The sequence below is a fragment of the Oxyura jamaicensis genome, chromosome 1, assembly GCF_011077185.1.
Source record: "Oxyura jamaicensis isolate SHBP4307 breed ruddy duck chromosome 1, BPBGC_Ojam_1.0, whole genome shotgun sequence".
Classification (NCBI taxonomy): Eukaryota; Metazoa; Chordata; class Aves; order Anseriformes; family Anatidae; genus Oxyura; species Oxyura jamaicensis.
In genome coordinates, this window is record NC_048893.1 from 68207961 (window position 1) to 68228949 (window position 20989).

Below are 20989 nucleotides of genomic sequence, written 5' to 3' on the forward strand. Positions count from 1 at the left end.
AATATATAGTATATATCTTTCTCTGGGCTGCTGGACAACAGCAAGCACCTGTGAGAAGGGAGGAAGGAGAGCATTGGCTGAAAAACATCCCCTGCCTCCTTTCCCCCCTCCCTGTCATCCTGTGCTCTTTTCAAACATGTTTTTAAACATACCATTTTTGGTCTGGTTTCCTGGATGGCACATCTTCATGTCTAGCTGGGCTCCATCCATTACCTCATGAGACAGGGTAAGACTGAGGTGACAAGATTGATGGAACATTTTGAGCAGGGCAATGGGTGAGGAAACACTCCCAGGACAAGAGTGGAAATGGGGCAAGGGGGCACTTTTATATTTTTAAGTCACTGAGCAAATCTGTTGCAAGAGGGAAAAGGTAATTTATATTCTAGATAAATTTGGCATTTCCTCTTTTTTGTCCCACAAAAATGATGAACTGACTCATTTCATTTTGTTTTATTTATTTTAAATTCAGTACCTGAATTTGTCCATGTTTCTTTTTTTTTTTTTTTTTTTTTTTTTTTTTTTGCGGTTTGGAGGGGGTGAGTTAAAATGCCTGCTTTACGTAGAGTTCAGAAGTAACCAAGTTACTTCCACTTCTGGAGGGTCCTATATTTTATTCCAAATTGGCACAAGATCTGTTCAGTTATTCTTAGCCTTGCTGACACCTTTTTGCTTTTGTTACATTAATGCATGGATGTGAAGAGGGAAGGGACTCAGTTCTGGAACCTGTTCCACTGAGCTGCTAATTCACATTAAGAAAGTTCAAGTCTAATAGAGCACAGCCTTATGTTGAGGCCAAGAGGAAAAGGAATTCATCTGAAAACTCACTTTCCAGGTGTATTAACCCCTTCAAGTGCCATTAGGCTGCATATGTGTCACAGCAGCAGCTCTTTTATGGAGGAGCCCAGATAAACTGGCTCATTACTCAGCTTTCAACTCCAATGCTCCAAAGCTCAGATCACAGCTCTGCTACAGTTCCTACTGCTACAAAATCTGCCCTTGTATCAGGCTGTTGATAGCAAGGGGCAAAGACACAGAAACTCCTGTCTACTTGGGTGTATGGTTTGTGCACTTGTGTAAGTTTCTCAGTTTCTCTACACAACGTGAAGAAAGGCAGCAAAAAACCAACTCTACAGGACTAAGTCAATAAAACTTTTTTTTTTTTTTTTTTTTTAAATGTAAATGCAAAGGTGAGGGGGAGGAAATTTGTTCCTTTGGAAAAGATGGAAGGGAGAGGAGCTACGATGCAGGATGCAGAAGGAAGTCATCTTTGCTAATTGTATTGCAGTGCAATGTACACTAAAGAACCTGAGTACACTAGAGGTACTGGTTTCTGAGGAGTGTCTGCCTGCAGCCCAAAATATGTGGTTGCCAAATACAAAGAAGAAAGGGAGAGGAAGGCTAACTGGCTGCTTAGAAAGAGCTTAGGAAGTTGGAAGCTAAGTTTAGCATTTGCTAACTGATAAACAGATGTGATTGATCAGGGGTGAGAGGTATGGGGAGTGGAAGAAAATTTGCTTTTGTTAAAACAGAGAAATACAGATCATGGTATTTGGCCACATCATAAAACTCAAAATTCATTCGAAGTCTTCAGGAAAACAAAACTCTGGGCTCAGCCTCAAGAGATAAAGCAAGTAATTTACTTTTCAGTCTGTCTCCATTCAGACCAAGTTAAGAAACCCGTTCCTATGAGAAGTTCAAATGTGATGAACAAAAGAAAGTGAAAAGCCCACTATCAGAGTCCAAGTGATTCTACTCAGAGCTTGTTATTGATCTGTCCTCGGCAAGGAAGGAGTCTCAGGCAGTGTAGTGAGCATGAATATGCAGCTAACATTGCTTGCTGTGCCCAAATTAATTGTTAAATTACAAAAAGTCTGCCAAAGGAAATGAAAACAAAACAAGGGAGATATTCTGTCTCTATATGTCCTATTCTTTCAGAATGTCTACTTCTGAACGTCTACTTTATCTACAGAGAAACCATTTCATTAGGTTCAAAATGGTGTATTTTCAAATCTTCCATTTTGAAAACGAGCTACCTTAGTAATGGATTTTTCCTCTAAACATTAAGAGTTTAATTTATGTTACCATTGACACTACATATGAGATATAGGCCAAAGTTTTAGTACATATTTCTACAGATATGCAAACATAACAGTTTTTGTAACTTTTACTAAAAGCTGCATATGATCACTTTTAAAGCTTCTCTGGGCAGTGGATATTTCAAAGCACAGAACTAACACTAACTTGGATGCAGTATGGTGGAAAAGATTTGCCTTTCTTCGTGAGCAAGGCACGGGCAAGAGAGAAACTACTCTGAACAGGTGATGTGAGAGGAGACATGGGTGACAGTGTGGAGGTGTCACAGGGGAGCAAACAGACAAATCCCCAGCCCACGGAGCCCTTGGTTGGTGCTGCCCTTTTCTGACACCCTGTGAGGCTGGCAAGCATAGTGCCTCCAGGAGGGGAACTCCCTCAATGTTGGCTGGGAGAAGAAATTCAGGTCTTTACCCTGTGTCCTTTGAGAAAACAAGAATCTCTCAGTTTGCGTTTATGAGAAGATTTCACATTTCATTCCAGCTGGAGGGAAAAGAGAGAGAAAAAACACACCCTCTTCTTAGCCAGGCGGGAGGTTGTCTGTGTACACAGGCTAGGCCCCACACCTGATGCTATGGGATATTAACGATGGTTTGTGTACACCCCGCTTCCCAGCCTGCTCAGAAATCCTCAGCCCCTGGGGAAAGCAGTACTTTCTGTGGTGAAAACACCAAAGAGGTAGACAGAGGGTGGTGTTGGGCTGACTCAGGCTTAGTGCTGCCCTGTTAAGCACGGCTAATGATAAGGTTCCCCTTTGACTTGCCAAGGGCCGTTGCCTGCAGAGCATTTTCAGTGTGTAGTTCAGCTGTGATAATATGTGTCTAAAGAAAGTCTGGTCTTCCATCACTGGTTATTGGTTACATAAAGCTCTGCACAGAATCAGTAATACTAGAAAGTCCTGAAGCACAAAGTAGTTCAAGATCTGGTCTATCTTGGGAGGAAGAGGCTGAGTTCAGGCCATTACTGAGTGAGGATGCCAAGTCTGGATCCAGACCCAGCTTTCTGGGAAGGTCTGGGATTGCAGTCTATTCCATGAAGGAAACAAGAATGAGATAGGCAGTTCAAGTTTTATTACACTTGATGCATTCACAGATGTGGAGCTACAGGTCAGGCCTTTCTATTAAAACAAGCAGGGACTCCCCAGGTGCTGGGACAGGACTTGAGACAGTGGTCCAGCTGCTTACACAGCCCCCTAGCTTTGAATGGCATGGCATGTTTTGGAGATGGATATCCCCCTCCTACAGCAAAAACTCAATGAGAACCAAAGTGAACAACAATGGTGCAGGAGAAGAGAAAGCAGGAGGGTCCAACAAATGATATCCTTAAAATCCCAATTCTCCCTGGCTGACCTTCATGTACGTCTGTGAGTAAAATTCCTGGAGAATGGCATCTGGTGTCACCCATATCCCTCCCCACTCCTGGGTAAGAAGGGAGCACCTGTTGTGGCAATCTCGGCTGTACTGGTGGGTGGGTGGGTGGTTTCATGCAGCACCCACTGTGGGCTCCACTAGGATTACATTTAAACTCCTGCACTCTACTTTCTTTGCTTTCTGCTGTTATCCGGCATTGTGCTGAGGCCTGAGGCAGGGGCCGGGAGGCTGGTAGATTAGTTAGATTCAGAGTAGCAATGATCATGATAAGAAGAAGAACCGATGTTGAATGCAATTCCCATTCCTCATTACTATGCTACTGTAGCTATGGTTTGGCTCATCTCCTGGCCTTGGCAAACACAATCCACTTCATCTCCTGCTTCTCCTGTTGGCTGTGCTCCCATCCTGCTCTTGGCTCCTGCAGCCAAACTCCTGGCTGGCTGCAGTAATCCCACATAATATTTCATGCAAATTTATATGAAGCCCGTTACAAAGCTCAGCAAGAAGACACTGTTTCTTTTTCTTGATACAATTAATCATTTGTAGCTCTGCTCCAAGGACCAGCCTTTCTCATATGTAAGGGCTCATTTCTGTCAAAAAGGCTGAGAAAATGTAGTGCCAAGCACTAGGGACAAGGTGAAACCCATCTTTCCCCATCTCTGTCTCTACCCTGCAACCCCAGGTAAAACCATGCTGACTTGCAAAACCTCCTGACATGCTTTCCCCTGTGCTGCTTTGGGGAGCACCAGAGCAAGATTCTAACCCTGTGGCAGCCCTGCCAGCACTGCACGCCACCCTCCTTTCATCCACCTCAGCCTGGGCATGGTCTCCTGGGTTGCCCTCCTATCTGCACGAAGGCTTGATGTGCACTCTCCAGCCACCCCTATTGCTCAGCTGGCTGGTGGAAATGTGTTATGGGGTTGCCCTTGCCCCTTTGTCTCCTGCTGTTTTGCACCCTCTAGTTAATCTTTTTGGTACAACTTTCTCCTCTCTTCTTTCCATCACTGTTGAAGCACAACACCATTTCCAGTGTTGTGGCTGTTTTATTGGAAAAACAGAAAACTAAGCCACAATATAATGTTTCTGTGGCTAAACAGGAGACCCAAGTCTTTGAGCTTGTCAATCCAGGACCTCACACCAGTACTGACATTCAGAGAAACAGAAAAAGGTGATCTCTTTTCTGCTTGTAAATGTGGGTGTCCACCTCTTCACTCAGTATTTTTCTGCTTAAGTCTGTCTGGAACATCAGTTAATTTCTCCTCTTCCTCCTAGTCTCAGGTATAACATCGGGAAGGTAATTAAGAAACATATGTTTAACAAAAATCTATAGCTCAATTTTTTAGCATCAGACACAGAAAGAGTTTGAAAGCTGCAATCTGTTTCAGTGTCATTTTTTATTATATTCCTATATAATTGATGACAGTCTGGTTCGATAGCAAAGGAATTGTCAGTTTAATTATGTGTTTAATAATTCTTAAATCAAACACAAGAAGAGATGACTTTATTTTTTTAAACTAAGTATCCAGAAGGTCCTATTTTCCCTCTCAGAGCAAACTCAGGCCCTGTATGGTAATGGGAGGAAACTAAATAAGAAATTAGCCTTTTTCTCTTCTTTCCCACCCCACAGAAAGGATTTGCTCAGTTTCCTTACAGGAGAATGCCATATTTTCTGAAGCACAACCACTCATCGCTGTTAAATGAATTATTCTTGCCCAATAGCTGCATTTCCTCTGTTCAAAGCATATTTCTCACTTTCTAAGGAATTTGGTGAACAAAATTTCAATCTATTATACTCCAGAAATCTTTTCCAGCTGTCACAGGCTTACCTGCCAGATAAATATTTCTCTGCAGTGGACAATTATCTTTTATTGGTTCTCCAAGCAATTTGAGATTAGAACTATAACCAAAACATTAGAAACTGAGGTTACAGTAATACCTCTAAGGTAAGGACATTTCTGAAGGTGCAACTTGCATGACACCTTTCTCACTTCATGTTTCTGGTACTGTCATTTCCAGCTAAATATGTTCAATATCTGAATGGCTGAACAGGCAGCAGTGGCTGGTAGCATTTTTTAAAATATTGTGGCATCATGGTCTATATAAGCTAGACAGGGAAGAAAGGTTATGGAAGAAAGCCCTGGTATGAATCTGGTGTAAGTATCATTTCATCCTCCTCTCATGAAATTGCCAGAGTTTGGGATAGCATACCAAGGAAAGATTGATTAAACTTGGAAGAAATATGCACTTGCTTCTTATAACCTTTTTTGTAAGCAGATATTATTGTCCACTGACAGAGACAGGATACTGGGTCTGAGGGACTCCTTTGGTCAGTCTGATTTTCTTATTGTTAAAGCTAAAAAGCTGTGTGGAGTTTCATGATTTTTTTTTTTTTTTTTTTTCCCCAGCCAGCAACAACATACTTCTGTCAGTTGTCTCTTTATTATTTTTTTCTGAATTATTAAGCGTATATTTCATTTACATAATTTTCAAATTTTGCAAAATTAAAAAAAAAAGGTTTAAAAAAAGCTATTTTTAAAAAAAAAAAAAAAAAAAAAAAAAAAAAAAAAAAAAGGCTTCTCAGCTTCTATTATGTCTTTACAGAGAACTTTTACCACCACCAAGAAAGGCACTGGAAACTTTTTTTTGAGCAATTAAAACAGAGAAGTAAATTTTTAGGTCAGATTGACACAGCCTTGGTAAATGAAAGAGGAAGGAAAACTGAGCTAGAGTCATATACAAATCTGTGTATTTACCCTAGCAACACTTTTTTTTTTTGGAAGATAGTGATTTCTTACCAATCATTTAGTAAAAAATACCATTCTTTTACTTTAGACTTATACCTGGCCAAAGCTGGGATTAAACTGCTTATGACAGGACCCTGAATCAGCCAGAAAATTGAGGGAGACTTGCCTGTATATTTTCCTTAAAGCAAGAATCCCCCCAAAACACTGGAAAGAATTTCAAAACTCTGGAGATGGGATTTCTGAGAACTTCAGTTAAAGTATGGATCTTTTTACAATGTAGAGGAATAAGATCTTCGGGTTAAAATTAACAGAAATAAAGGAATTTGACAGGAATTCTCACTCTTGGTTGTGCAAGGTGACCATTTCCCTTGCTCACAGCACAGCATTATTTTGATGTGCCAGCATTTGCTTCCTGGGATGCAACACAGATTTCTCTGAGTCCCTATGAACAGTCCATCTCTGTCCATTGCCTAGGAGGCTTGACTCTGTTTCTGCTCCACACTCTTCTCAGCAATTTACTATTTTCTTTCCCACTGTAGGGCTGTTGCTTGCAGTCTTCTCTGCCTTCCACTACCTCCAACAACTACCACCCTTCCCTCACCTTCCTTCATTGTTGTATCTTTTCAGATACTCTCAGGGGAGGAGCAATCTTCTCCTTTTCTCTATGGTCTAGCAGCCAGGACAAGAGAAAGAGGCAATTCTCCTTTAATTTTTCATACCACTCCATTTCAGAGGTGTACACCAAGGAATACTATCTTGTACTCAGAAATAATGTTGCCAATAAATAAATAAACAAATAAAACAAAAAAAACCACCTATCACAGGATAGAGAAAAAAAATCACAGAATCACAGAATCACAGAATTTCTAGGTTGGAAGAGACCTTAGTCCTTTTTTATTCATTTTTAATAGTATGCTTTATATAAAGCCCACTTTGGTGTCCCCCCACTCTTCCTTCCTTTTCTAACCAATGTGTCACATTCCAGTTATTCAGATCTTTGCAAGATAACTGCCTAGTAAGAGTTTTATATACTGGGAAATTCTTCAAGTGAGAAAACAGTACCAATGTCCATGCCCGCCCTTCCAACATCAGATGCAAACCTGCGATGACATGTTATGGCATGCTGCCTTCCTGCAAGTAAGCCCTGAAGCTGGCTGTCTACTCTTTCAAGCGTGAAACACAAGAGGTCTGATCTTCAGGAAAGATTTTAGAATATATTGTTATGCTATTTGACCTTTATTTTTTATTTTTTATTTTTTATTTTTTTCCTTCTTGTGTGGTAAAGAGAAAGACAGCATTGCACAAGAAGCTGTTGATCTCTCAGCTGGGAAGTAACAGTAATTGTCTTTGATCACTATGGTTTGGGCTCCTTACTCCTGGAGAGTGAATGTTGCCAGATGTGCTTGACCTGGATGATATATAGAGAAACTGAGGAGAGGCTCCTGAATGTAAACCACCCAGTACAGCATGAGAGGAAGTAGTTAGCCCGGTCTCTATTTCTGAGCCAACTGTGTGTGATTTCAGGGCTACCTAGAGATTTAGTGTAAGTGCTGTCTTCCGTACATCAAAGAAGTGAATACTTACTGGATGATATAGAGAGCAATTGCCTGCAATATGATATATGCATCCACTTCAGACATGCCAGGAAGCCCATCTGTTTACTTAACTTTTTATGAAAGCAGTTGAGACTTCTATTTAACAGGGGAGTACTTTTATTTATTTATTTGCTCATATTTATAAAAAATAAGTACAAATGATGTGAAAAATATCACTGGTAATAGAATTATCAAAATAGAAGTTTTTCAAAGAGCAGTGTGTAGCAAAATTAATGACAGTGACACTACTAAGAACTCACAGCAATTCATGACTCACCACTGTTCATTTCTAGGGATTTACCTTTACAAATTGCACTTTCTCTTTTTTTTTATCTCCTTCCTCCCCTGAGCTCCCCCAATGCCCCTGAGACACAACCTAAGCTTTGCTAGGTTTCCAGGATGCTCAAGAACAGGATACTGGAGAAGACTGATAGCAGGAACACACATCACATATCCAAGCAATGAAGAGCAGTGGAAAGCACAACAAAGAGCTGCATGTCACAGATTGTATCTGATCTCAAGTCATTTTGTGGGGATGGACTGTGGTGGTTGAGAAGATAGAGGGGAGGTCCAGGGACAGGAAAGTTTGCACTAATTTTTTGGACTCTAAAATGAACAGTCTAAGCCTTGGACAAAATATCCTATCCCACCACTCTTTCTACTTGGCAGTAAACTCTGCCAGATAGCTGTGGCATGCAGAAGCCATCAGTGTGTGTAAATCTGTGCCTTGAAAAACCAAGTGGTGGAGGCTGGCTACTGCACTGCATAGAATATGACAGTAATAAAAACTTCAATTAAACAACCTACTTTTCTGCAATCAGAACTGTCTCTAAAAATTGTTTTTTGGAAACAAACAAACAAACAAACAAAAGAGTTGCTACCATCTCTCCAGTAAGAAAAAAAAAAAAAAAAAAAAAGAAAAAGAAAAGGAAAAAAATGGACTTCATTTGTTGATATGTAGCAGAATTTTGGCCAGAAAAGAGGTTGTAATTATTTGCACAATTTTACTTGTACAGACACCCAGGTACAGATGCTTTCATGGAAACTTTGGCTACATAACAGTATTAATTTTGGCTGAGTCCTGAGACTATTTTGAGAAACTTTCAGAAATTTACAGGAAGTACCTTTCCTTTTTCATTTATGTACAGTGTTATTGTTATTTTTATGTATTAAACAAATAAACAAAGATACTTTTACTTTGCTTCTACTAGATTTCATGTTAAGAAAGGAGGTGTAGTGGAGGGGAGAGAAATCTTGGCTTAACTGTTTCAAAAACAAGGCTCATGGCAACCCATGAAGTTGAATGCTCTTTCTAGAAAACCTGGTTGTAAGAGCAGTGGTCTCCTCTGAGACTGCCTGGCCTAATTCTTGTGTTGTGGCAAAATAAACAAGCAAACAGTAAAGTAAAGATGAGAGGGTCCTCTGAGATTTGGGTCTCTCGCTGTCTCTTTCATGAGTGATGAATGGGGTGACCGCACAGACTTGGAAAACCCTGCAGTGCTTGAATCCACTGCTGACTTTCAAGTAGGCAGAGTGCAGGATTATATGGGATTCACTGGCAGTATTAGGGAGTCAATTAGTGGGGCTTCAAGGTAAACCAGGAGTTTTTATTACTCATACACAAGGGAAAAGAGTTTAACAGCTGCTCTTTACTCTCACTGGTGGTATGTAAGCAGAAACTTGAATTATACAGCAAAGTCCTAAAAAACTCCTGGAAAAGGCGTCTCTCCCACTTGGGTGTCCAGATCTGCTGTTTTGAGGCCCTTTTATAACTATGAATCTAATTCTCAGCAGCAGTGGGGAAAATCCTGTTCAGCAAACCCACCTGAAGTGACCATAAATCCCAAGGTACTTTCCCATTGACTTGGGTGGTCTCAGACACCTGAAAGGTAGAATCTTTCTACTGAGAAGTGACACACGAGGTAAACGTAATAGATGTTAGCCAATATAATAATATAAGGTCTCCAAACACAAGTACACTATGTTACACTGATCATGGCTCTCAGTTCCTTTTTCTCCTTGAGTTCTTTCAGCTTATTCTCAGAGCTATATAATTAAGGCTTAATAGAACAAAGAAAACTTAACTTAATGAACTTAATGGAACAAAGAAAATTGGGGCTTTCTTCAATGATACACAAAGAGTAGGAGAGGAGAGGTGAGGAGGGGAGAGGAGAGGAGAGGAGACTGTAAAGACTACTGCAGACTCAGAAGGGAAGAAGCAGCCTTAGTTCTATGAAAGAAATGTGATGTTAAGGCAGAACAGAAACATTGTTTTGTGTTTCCTCTTGTTATTTCTTAGGCTGTTCTCCTTACATGCTGACACTGCCACCAGAGGAAAGGAAGTTTTCCTATTTTACTTGACATGTCAGCTGCATTTCTGTTGAGATCAGGTAAAAAGTTCTGTATAGTCAACCAGGAGGAATTAAATCCTATATTTCTACTTAGTATGTCTATAACCCAATGTAGTGGGTTTAGGTGGCAAGGTTTTGGTAGCAGGGGGCCATAGGTGTGAATCCGGTGAGAAGAATCTAGAAGTTGCCCCATTATTAGATAAGGGCACTACTGCTGGCCAGAGCTGGGCCAATAAGAGGTGTTGTTTGCACCTCTGTGAGAGCATATTTAAGAAAGGGGAAAAACAAAAAACAAAAACAAAACAAACAAACAAACAAACAAACAAACAAACAAAAAAACTGCTTGGGATGCTTGGGAACAGCAGCTGGGAGAGAGAGAGGAGTGAGAAACAACCTTGCAGGTGCCAAGGTCAGTGCAGAAGGTGGGCAGGAGGTGCTCCAGGCACTGGGGCAGAAGTTCCCCTGTGGCCTGTGGTGAGGACTATGGTGGAGCAGGCTGTCCCCCTGCAGCCCATGGGTCCCACAGTGGAGCAGATCTACCTGCTGCAGACCATGGAGGAGCCCCCGGTGGAGCAGGTGGACCTACACTGACAGAGGCTGCAGCCTGTGGAGGACCCCTGCCAGAGCAGATTCTGGGCTGGAGCTGCAGCCTGTGGAGAGGAGACCATGCAGGAGCAGGTGACCTGTCAGGAGCTACTGCCCGTGAGGGGACCCAGGTTGGAGCAGTTTGCTCCTGATGGATGAACCCCGTGGTACAAACCCATATCTGGAGCAGTTCTTGAAGAGCTGCTGCCTGTGGGAATCCCACGCCGGATCAGTTCAGGAAGGACAGCATCCCGTGGGAGGGACCCCACAGCACAGGGGACGAGAGTGAACAAGAAGGAGCAGCGGAGAAGAAGCATTATAGGCTGGTCACAGCCCCCATTCCCTGTTCCCCTGCACCACTCAGGGAGAGGAGGTGGAATAGGGTGGATATGGGGAAGGCATTTTTGGTTTCTTTCCTTTGTTCCTCACTTCTCTACCTTGTTAGTAATAGGCAATAAATCTTACTATCTCCCTACTCTGAGTCTGTTTTTCCTGTTACAATAGTTGTTGAGCGATCTCCCTGCCCTCTCAAAACTTGAGCCCTTTGCATTGTATTTTCTCCCCTTTCCCTTTTAGGAGGGTGAGTGAGAAAGTGGCCGTGGTGGAACTTGTCTGCCCACCTGAGTAAAACCACAACACCCAACACCAAAGACAGATCCTTTTGGATTGTATTTGTGTATCACACTCTTTTCCCCTTTGCTGCCTTGGAAAACTTACTTGGATGTTGACTCTGTTTCCCTCTTTAAGTTCCTTCTTTTCTGCTTCATTGACTCCCCTGAGAGGGTATAATCAAAACTCTAAAGATCATGCATGGATTTTGGATAACTCCTTGTAATCAGTTAAGACCTTCACATACTCCTTCTAAGAAAGTAGATGATATTATCCTTTTCTTAGCACAGGGAGTATTACAAAGTATTTGAAATAGTTGTGAAGACAGAAAGCATTACAGAAGTGCCTTATGCTGTATAATTAGAACAGGTACTCTAAGAGTAGCAAAAAGGGAAGATTTCTGTCTCCAGTGCTGTCATGGTCTGGTACCTTTCATTAGCAGCAAATACATTTTTCAAACCACTATAAAGAGTAAAAGTCAAAGCTGATAAACATTTTAAAATATACTATGAAAGAAAGCCAGATTTAGAAGCATACCATGAAAGAAATCCAATTCCCTTTGAAGCAGGCAACAGTATCATAAAGAGGAAAAAGCACAAAGAAAAATTGAGAAAACTAAATCAAGTAATTAATGACTAAAAGAAAATCCAACCCTAGAGCTGAAACAAAAGGAGGCTGCGTGCTGAAAACTGTACATGTCAAAAGAGGAATTAAAACAAAACCAAACAATAACTTTGCAGACTTCTCTACAAGCACAGAGCTTGTCCTGACCACAGTTCCTGGTGAGAATGCTGAGTGTGTTAGAACAATGGAGGGCTCTGAAGATTGATAGTTGTTAAAGTCAGAAGGGACTTGGACTTTCCACAGAAGATAAGTTTGACCAATAACAGGCCAAAAAATGTCACTCCATATCAAGTGTAAAGTATAAAGACAGAGGTCTTAGTTTTGTTCTGTTTTCAACTAACTGTAAGTTTCTCAAAGGAAACTGGATAGCTTGATATAGGAAATTTACAGTAACCAGGACTGTTATTTATGAAGTGAATCATAATGACTAATCCTGTATCCACTAGGCTGGCCTTAATCTTGTTTTCCAGACTGCAAATGGAAAGGAGTTATTTATTTATTTATTTACTTATTTGTGTGTGTGTGTGTGGTCAGAACTATTTGGTGCTCAGAAGAAAATCAAACTTGCAGACTGTCATAACATTTTGAGACCAGATTTACTTTGTTGAAGATGACATTATATTGCAAGATAGTTCTTTGAAGGGCTTCATTTCCCCCAGACAGATTCACCTCACTAACTGATGAGCTTAGCTGAATGTTATTCATGTCTGCTCTGAAAGTGGAATCAAGGAATAGAGGATCTTTGGATTCCTCTTTCATGTAGCAATGGGGAAGCTTTTATTACTGTAGAACAAATTGATAGCTTGATTTACTTGTTCTCAGCTTCCAAGGTCCTGGGAGAGAGTTTACTCAATGTAAGTCTGTGCAAAGCATAATCAAAATCTTCCTCAGCATAATCAAAATCTGTTTTCCTGATAAAGGTCAGCATAAGTCCTTTATGAAGTGTTGAGAAAAGTCTCAGAAATATAGACATCATGATGCATCTTTGAGCCACAACTCCTCCCATTCTTGCTCTTTCCTTGTCCTGACAGAGGCATGGGCTTTAGGGTGTTGGCAATACTTAGTACTGGATGGAGATGTCCATGGTTAAACTGTGCAAGGATTTGTAGAGCAGCAGGCTGTATACTAGCTGATAATGAACAACAGTTAAATCTTGAGTGCTCTGGAGGATGAGGAGCAGGCATAATTGTGGCAGACTCTCTTTCTTGAGTGATGTGCTGGCATTCACAATTAGTAGGAATTCCAAATGCTCTCAGCTCTGTCACTAATGAAAGGTACACCGTGGATTCCTTTTCTTTTTTTTTTTTTTTTTTTTTCTTTTTCCTGCAGTGTTTCTATGACTTTCCACCAGTTGAATTCAGAAACAGAATGTTTTATGTTTTCTGGCATCTGTCCATTTTCCAGTTCCAAAAGACTATCTCAGGTATAGATGATTTTCTCTGAAAAGTGGGATGTAAGCTTTGTACTTAATCACATGTACAAGGCTGGTGTCCATATTACACAGTTGTGCAATTGGAAAGGAAATCAGCTTTCATTTCTCAGAGTTTTCTGACTGTTGTAAAATCTTGACTTGTTCCACACAATCTCTACACTGAGAGCCCTGAGTAACCTATACAATATCACAGATTAAAACAAGAAATGTTGCTTTAATTAAAACACTAATGTGAATTTGTTCAATAATTAGCAGTTATATTTGTCAGGGAGGTGGTAGGCTCTACTTTGTATGTTCAGAAAGGGACCACAGGCTAGCACATACCCTATTTCCCTTGAGAACATGAAATAAATTGATTAAGCACTGCCATAGACCATGCTAAGATTTATGGCCAAAGTCTCTAATGTATTTTTTGAATGAAAGAGTAATATCTCTATGGTTTTTGCTTCAAAAATTTTTGGTCATATGCCAGCATGGTGGGCAATACTGGGAGGGTAATTTGTCCTAAGGGACAAAAATCTGTGATTAGGCAATGATTTATGGCTTTCTTTAAACTCTGAAGTGAGTTTTTTTTTTTTTTTTTTTTTTTTTCTTCTTCTTCCTCCACCAAGCCATATTTTCCATTACTGTTATGCCAGTATGACATTAGAAAGGCAGTTGCCATCTCAAACATCCCTGAAAGGCTCAATTTCTTCTTGGAAGATATTTAAATTATATATTTAAGTTCTTCTTTCTTCACCTTCTTAACCCCCCAAACTGTCCAAAAGTTATTCCTAGAGCATTTTAAAAGCTTTTAAGAAAGAAGTCTCACATTCTCTCTTACATAGAGAAAGCCAGTGAGATTAGGGCTTGTTTATTCTTTTCTTTATGGCATACGCAAACTTCTCATACACTAACATAAACACTTGGTTAAATCTTATTACCAACCTCCTTAATAAACTACATCGAGCTTCTGTAAATGCATAACAAAACTGTCCTCTAAATCCAGCACGGTAGAGACTACACTATAGTCATTTAGTGATTCAGCAATGATATTTCTGAAGTGAGAGGAGGGTACAGGCTTTACACTAGGTGGAAATCTGCCAACTCCTTTGGTCTGCAAATGAATCTCTTGATTGCAAGTCTTAATACGATAAATGCTCTACTGAAGATGACAGTGCACTTATCTCTTGTCAGCCCATTTCCTGGAAGCTGAAGTGGGAGAGGATGATGCAGAATAGAGGGTGCAATGATTAAAATCTCCTGCTCATCTATTTGAGTTGTGTTAAGTCTGTGTCTTTTGAAAAACTACCCAAGTCTTTTGAAAATCTATCCAGTTTTGACTATGCTACAGGCATTTCAGACACCGCCGCTCCTGTAATTCTACAGTTTTACAAACTTTTCACAATTCAGATGTTACTGCTCATAGTCATCCCTTCTATAGCCTTTAACATTAAGCCTTTAACCAACCAGCCACAAGGAATTTAAGTTTCAGGAACTCTGATCTAAATTTGATGGTTATATTATGCAAAAGGATGATTTGCAGTGCAAGTCAGATAGCATTTGAAGGCTGAATGAAGCACTTTCAAATACTGAATAATATATAGTATTAGTAAAATTAGTGAGTAATAGAGGAATGGAACAATTCTGCTCAAGTCAAACTCTCTAAGATATCTGCAGGCTAACTGATAATATATCTAACAGCACACTTGTCTATTACTGTAAACAAAAGATACCAACAGTAGAGAGACGCTCAGATGATAACCTGATTCTGGGAATAATTACTCTTAACATACTTGATGGTTTCAGTAGTTTTTGGCTAATTCCCAATAAAACAGTACTGAAGACTTGAGAAAAGGAAACACAAACAGTATGATTTAAAAACTAAGCTATAAACATGTTGTTTGACTCCCCTAAGAAAAGCTCCAAGGCCGTAAAAAAAGGGGCTTGGGGGAGTGTTCAAGCCAGAGACTGATGGCAGAATGCCTTGCGGAAATTGTTAGAACTCACAGAAAACAAACAAACAAAGAAACACACACACACAAAAACAAACAAACAAACAAACAACAACAACAACAACAAAAAGCACCAAAACCAAAAAAAAAGCCACAAATAAAGAAACAACAACAACAAACAGTAAATAGAGCTGTGACAAAGATTATAGTCCAAGACAACTGGTATTTTGAAAAAGACAAATGGACTGTATGAGATTTGACTCTAAAAGATTCACATTGATCAAATTTTTCATAGCAGGAATTGACCAGAAGCCTGATAATGGAATTAAATTCTTAATGGTCCAGACAGAAAGTCATTCTATCTTTGCAGTAAAGATACAAGGTAATGGATGTTAAACAGGTGAAATTACAGGCTAAACCACACTGTTTAATAGTATCCACTAAAAGTAAATTTCTTAGAGGTTAAAAAAAGCAAACACTATTTCTAATATAGTTTGGAAGAAAAAAAAAATAATGCTGGAAAAAGAAGTGACAAGCCTTTTCATATAAGGGGGGTGAACTTATGGAAAAAAGACAGGGTAGATTTTCATCTTCTGGGCATAGGAAAGCTCTTTGAAGAGTATAGATAAGACAGGTGTCCCACATACCCTTTGTGACTATAACGGAGATAAAATAAAGGTACTGTTTTAGATAAGATCATTTTTTCTGCAAGTCAGAGAACTAGTGGAAGAATTTACAGAATTGATACCTAATCTGGTAGAAAAGGAGAGAAGCTTTTATTTGCATACAGATACAAAAATAATCCAAGAATACAGACTTCTGTATGGAGATATGTCTTTGGAGAAAAGTCTGATGTCTAATATTTTTTTTTGGTTTCTATGCATTTCTATGCTGATTACTGTTATACGGAAAACAGAGTATCCACCTGGGTGTGCATTAAGTTCCACTTTTGGATAGCTCTACTGAGTTATTGTGGTAGTAAAGTACAAAAACAGAACTGCTTGTGAATATTTCCAGATTTGAACAGCATGAATAGAATTAATAGTTTTATTGTTTCTGTTGAGCTAAGATGATACAGATGTTTTCAGGTGGACATGCAGTCATACAGAACAATGTAAGGTACAGCAGCAAAACTACTAGGCAATGCTGAATGGGTACTTACTTGACTGGATAGAAATATCTGGAAAGTAGTAATTATATTTTTCATTGTTATCTTCTGTTTTTGTCACATTTGGCTCAAAAATAAATATGGGAGTACGTTGTACCTTTACAAGGCATTTGGTGTTAGTCTTGAAATCAGATAAGCGAGGCTTCTAGCACACAAGAACAATTACAGGTCAGATACTGAGTGAGACTCTGAGCCTGTGCTTATTCTGCATGTATCCATGTATCCATGTTATGGTGGTTTTCTCATCTGTAGTTATTATCTTATTTAGACATGTAAGCTCAACAATAACTGAACTGAACAACCTATCTGGTCTGAAAAACTTATATACCTAGAAAGATTCTGAAATCTGATTGTCTGGAAAGAGTAATCTCAATTGCTACACAATTATTTAGGAAAAAAGTCAACAGGTGAACTTATGGAAACAAGACAGGGTAGATTTTCATCTTCTGGGCATAGGAAAGCTCTTTGAAGAGCATAGACAAGAAGACAAGTGTCCCACATACCCTTTGTGACTACAAGGGAGATAAAATAAAGGTACTATTTTAGATAAGATTATTTTTCTGCATTAATTAATATATTTAGAAAGTGCATCAAGGATAAATATTAGAAATGCCTTAATGTGTGCCTTCAAATAATTATATTTAATCCAATATGATAAAGGAACTATTTTCCTCAAATCAGGCATTATTTCAAAAACTGGAGTTTAGGAAGCAACAGGCCTTGGAAACACTTGTTTCAAAAAATTTTAAACTTCTTCACACAGATAGTATGGTCCCTTTCCTATGTTTTGTTGTTGTTGTTTTGTTTGTTGGTTGGTTTTGTTTTGTTTTCTGTTGTGATTTTTTTACATTGGAATTTAAGAACAAGGTCATGGAAACAGATTTCTTTCTGACATGAGTATGAGTTTAGAAAATTTCAGTGTCAAAGAGGAAATTTATGAGCATCTGAAAAATAATATTAGAATGTAATTTGGTGAACTTAACTAGTTAAATTATACTTATAAAACCTATTATACTTAAGATATACTTTATTCTATTTTGAGATTATTCTTTGTCATTACAGATGTAGGATGTAAAAGAAAAAGGGAAGTACAGGACATTAATGTTGCAGGTTTGAATCAAAAAATGTGTAGTTCAGGATACTTCAGAAACAAAGAAATATAATGCTATTGGGTAGAAAACTTTAAGCTTGCTACCTGAGAAATCAGTGGCCAAATTCTCATTAACTGTCACGTTACTATGACTTCACTCTTTCTAGTCTACAGTTCTGCTCAGGTCTCAGATTCTCAGAATAGCTTTTGCCCTAGTTTGGTCTAGTTACTTTGAAAGTCTGTTGCAAGTGATGTGAAAGCCAATTTCTTACCCATACAGTAGTCATAGCTTTGTAGTGTTTTAACACATTTAATTGTTGTAGAGATGAACACAGACAGAGGTAGATATTTGGTGAAACTAATTAAGATTGTAAGGAATAAGGATACATATTTGTCATCATTATTTATTTATTTACAGAAGGTCTACTTACTATAAAGCCTAACTAAAACTTATATTTTTATTAACTGTTTTCCAAATTTTACTGAGGAACAGGCAAGAGAACACAGAGGGAGAAAAAAAAATCCAATTAATTTTTTTTTTTTTTTTTTTTTTTTTTCTGGGAGAGCTGATGATCAGTCAATATTTTCACAAAGTTTTATCTTTAGTGAGTGGAACTTCAGTTTGGGATTTTAGCAAAAACTTTATGTCACGGAAAATGTTTATCAGAAAAACTCTTTCTTTTTTTAATATTGAGTTTTTGAAGTAATACTTCAATAAGTGAAAGCTTCTGGGATAGTAACTGAAAAAGTCTTAAATTCTTCAGAGAAAACAAAAAGAATGCCTCTTTTATCTGCACTTTTCACAAAAACAAGTCATCTCTAGTAAGAAGCTTTCTGGGTATTCAGGTATCTACAGTGATGTATATCCCCAACACGTAAATTTGGGCAGGCACAGGCAGATATAGCTTTGGGCAATACACACATTCATATCAGAGGGCCACAAGAATGCACAGAGCATTGGGTAATGCTGCAGAGCAATAATTAATGTTCCTACAGTCTCTGACGATAAATTCAAAGCAGAGCTATTTTGCACACTGCGGTGTTTGATGACACTTTTTCTGATAAAACAGTGTTCACCTTAGAAACTTCCTCCAGTGTACCTATTAAGCCTGTGGTTACAGCAGATAGGTATTTCTTTCTAATGTAGATTTCCACTGGTTCTTGGAGTGCATTGACTCTGATTTCTTTCTTTTTTGGGAATGTCCTACTTGCATTGTTGAGAACAATGTGTACAAATGTTGTGAAACAAATGTGCAATGAAAGGAAAATCAGACAGACAGCAGCAATGGCAAAGGCTTCTCTACACATTTGCAAGCAAGTGAAACCTGTCTGAAGGCTTCTTTGCAGACAACTCTTCTGTAAAGGTTTTTTTAAACTTTCTGGGGAGGATTAATTCAATGGGAGCTTTTATTCTGTTTGCTTCCATGTTTTACATGTGTTTGATATATGAATTTGCTTGAAATCTATAATCTGCTTTGGACATTTTAACTGAATATTATTTATTAAAGAGGTTTTCTGCTGAGAAAGCTCAAAGACCTGCTCCCCATTGGTTTGTTAATACTATTAGCTGTTCCAAGGACTGTAGTCAGAAAGGCAGGCCCAAACAAAGCAATTTAGCAATCCTGTAATTTTAACATGCTATAATTCATTCAAGGACTATTTGTCAGTGGGCATGAATGGTCTGAGATGAACCTGGTTTTCTATTTAAACAGGGATAGCTAACTTCCCATCTCTAAGCACATGGGATTCAGAAAAGAGAAAGGATGATCTCAGAAATAGACAAGAGATCGAGCAGGGAATGGATAAAGATTTCCAAATCAAAAAGGAAAGAGGGTCAGGTGAGAACTGCTATCTGGTACCACAAGAACATCTCCAGAAGCAATTGTCCATGCAATTCTTACTGTTAATTATCAAAGCATTAGTTCAAATTCAACACTCTTAACTTCCATTGTTGGCTTCACCATACTAAGAATTATTTCCACAACTGAAGAAGCGAGAAACTTTATGTTAAAGAACTGAACACAATGCCATTATTGTATGGAGATGAACTAAAATAGAAGTGCTTTATGATGATCTTAACATATCAGAGAACACTCTTGCTAAAATATCTCTCCATCCTAACCCATTATTAGAGCTGCTCTTTTGATTTAAGCCTTAGTGAACTTTCTCTACTCTTAGGCATTTTTTGACTGCTGCTTATGCAGTGTCTTAAGGCTTTGCCACTTTTTTCTGCATCATCTTCCCCACATTCTTTTCTGAAGACAAAATTTATGATACATATTTTCTAGCTGGAAGAAAGGAGAAACCCCCCAGAAGAGATCTGGACCAAATTTTGCATAGGATCTTTCAGAAATGTCCAGCTTTGAAAGATAAATAGATGAGCACTTTAGAAAATGTTTCTAGGGTTATATGTGACTGGATATTATTAAAAACTTGGCTTTAAATGAAAGGACTACAATTGGACATGAAGGCTTTAGCAGGATAAGGCAAAGAACACAGAGAGTCTTCCATGTCTCTAACCAATTGGGCAATTCTTCTCTCCTGACATTACATCCAACAGAAAAGCAGAGAATTTTAAAACTTTTGCATATATCTATCTACCTGTATCTGCCTTTGTCTGCAAGCTGGATTTATAAAATCTTGTTCAGAAAGTAATGATTCAAATACATCACTGCTCTACTTTATGGATATGTCAGCTTCTTGTATTTGTGTCATTTAAAGACAAAAATTTCTAGGATTAGCAAGACACTCCCAGCTAGGTCAGAGGGTGTTATTATGTGTCAAAGTCTGAAACAGCAAGGAGAGGTAATTGCTGAGCTTTGACTGCATCCTGTCTATGCTCTGGGCGGTTGAGGGTGTGTATGCACGTATTTGTTTTATGAACGTCTGTCATAACTTGCTTCAGGGATTCAACCAACAATTTGTCTGCAACCTGGCTTAGTAATAACTAAGACAGAAGAAGGGGGGGAGGGGCGGGGGGGTTGGGGGGGAAGGACAGTGAAGAGGGGGAAAGGTAAGATTCTACAGAAGCTTAAAAAATATAAACACTATAAGGGAAAGAAATTATATAGAGAGCTTACACTATGGAGCAACGGGATTTAATTCAGATTCAGCAAAGCTTTAGTAAATTCATGGAAATTACCACAAGTACTTGATAAATGCTTCTAGTATACTTCTAACATAGATCTATGGGAATCATCTGTCTGTTATGTTGGTTGACTGTGTCCTAAGCTCAGAAGTTCAGCTAGCTGTGGCTACAAAAATCAGAAGAGAAACTAGAAAATGTTTTAATTACTGTGTAAAAGTTTCAGTAAAATGTGAAGTCTCCTTGACTACTCTGTAGCCTTGGATAGGAAGGTTATTGCTAGTTGTCAGATATTTGTAACCACTTAAATT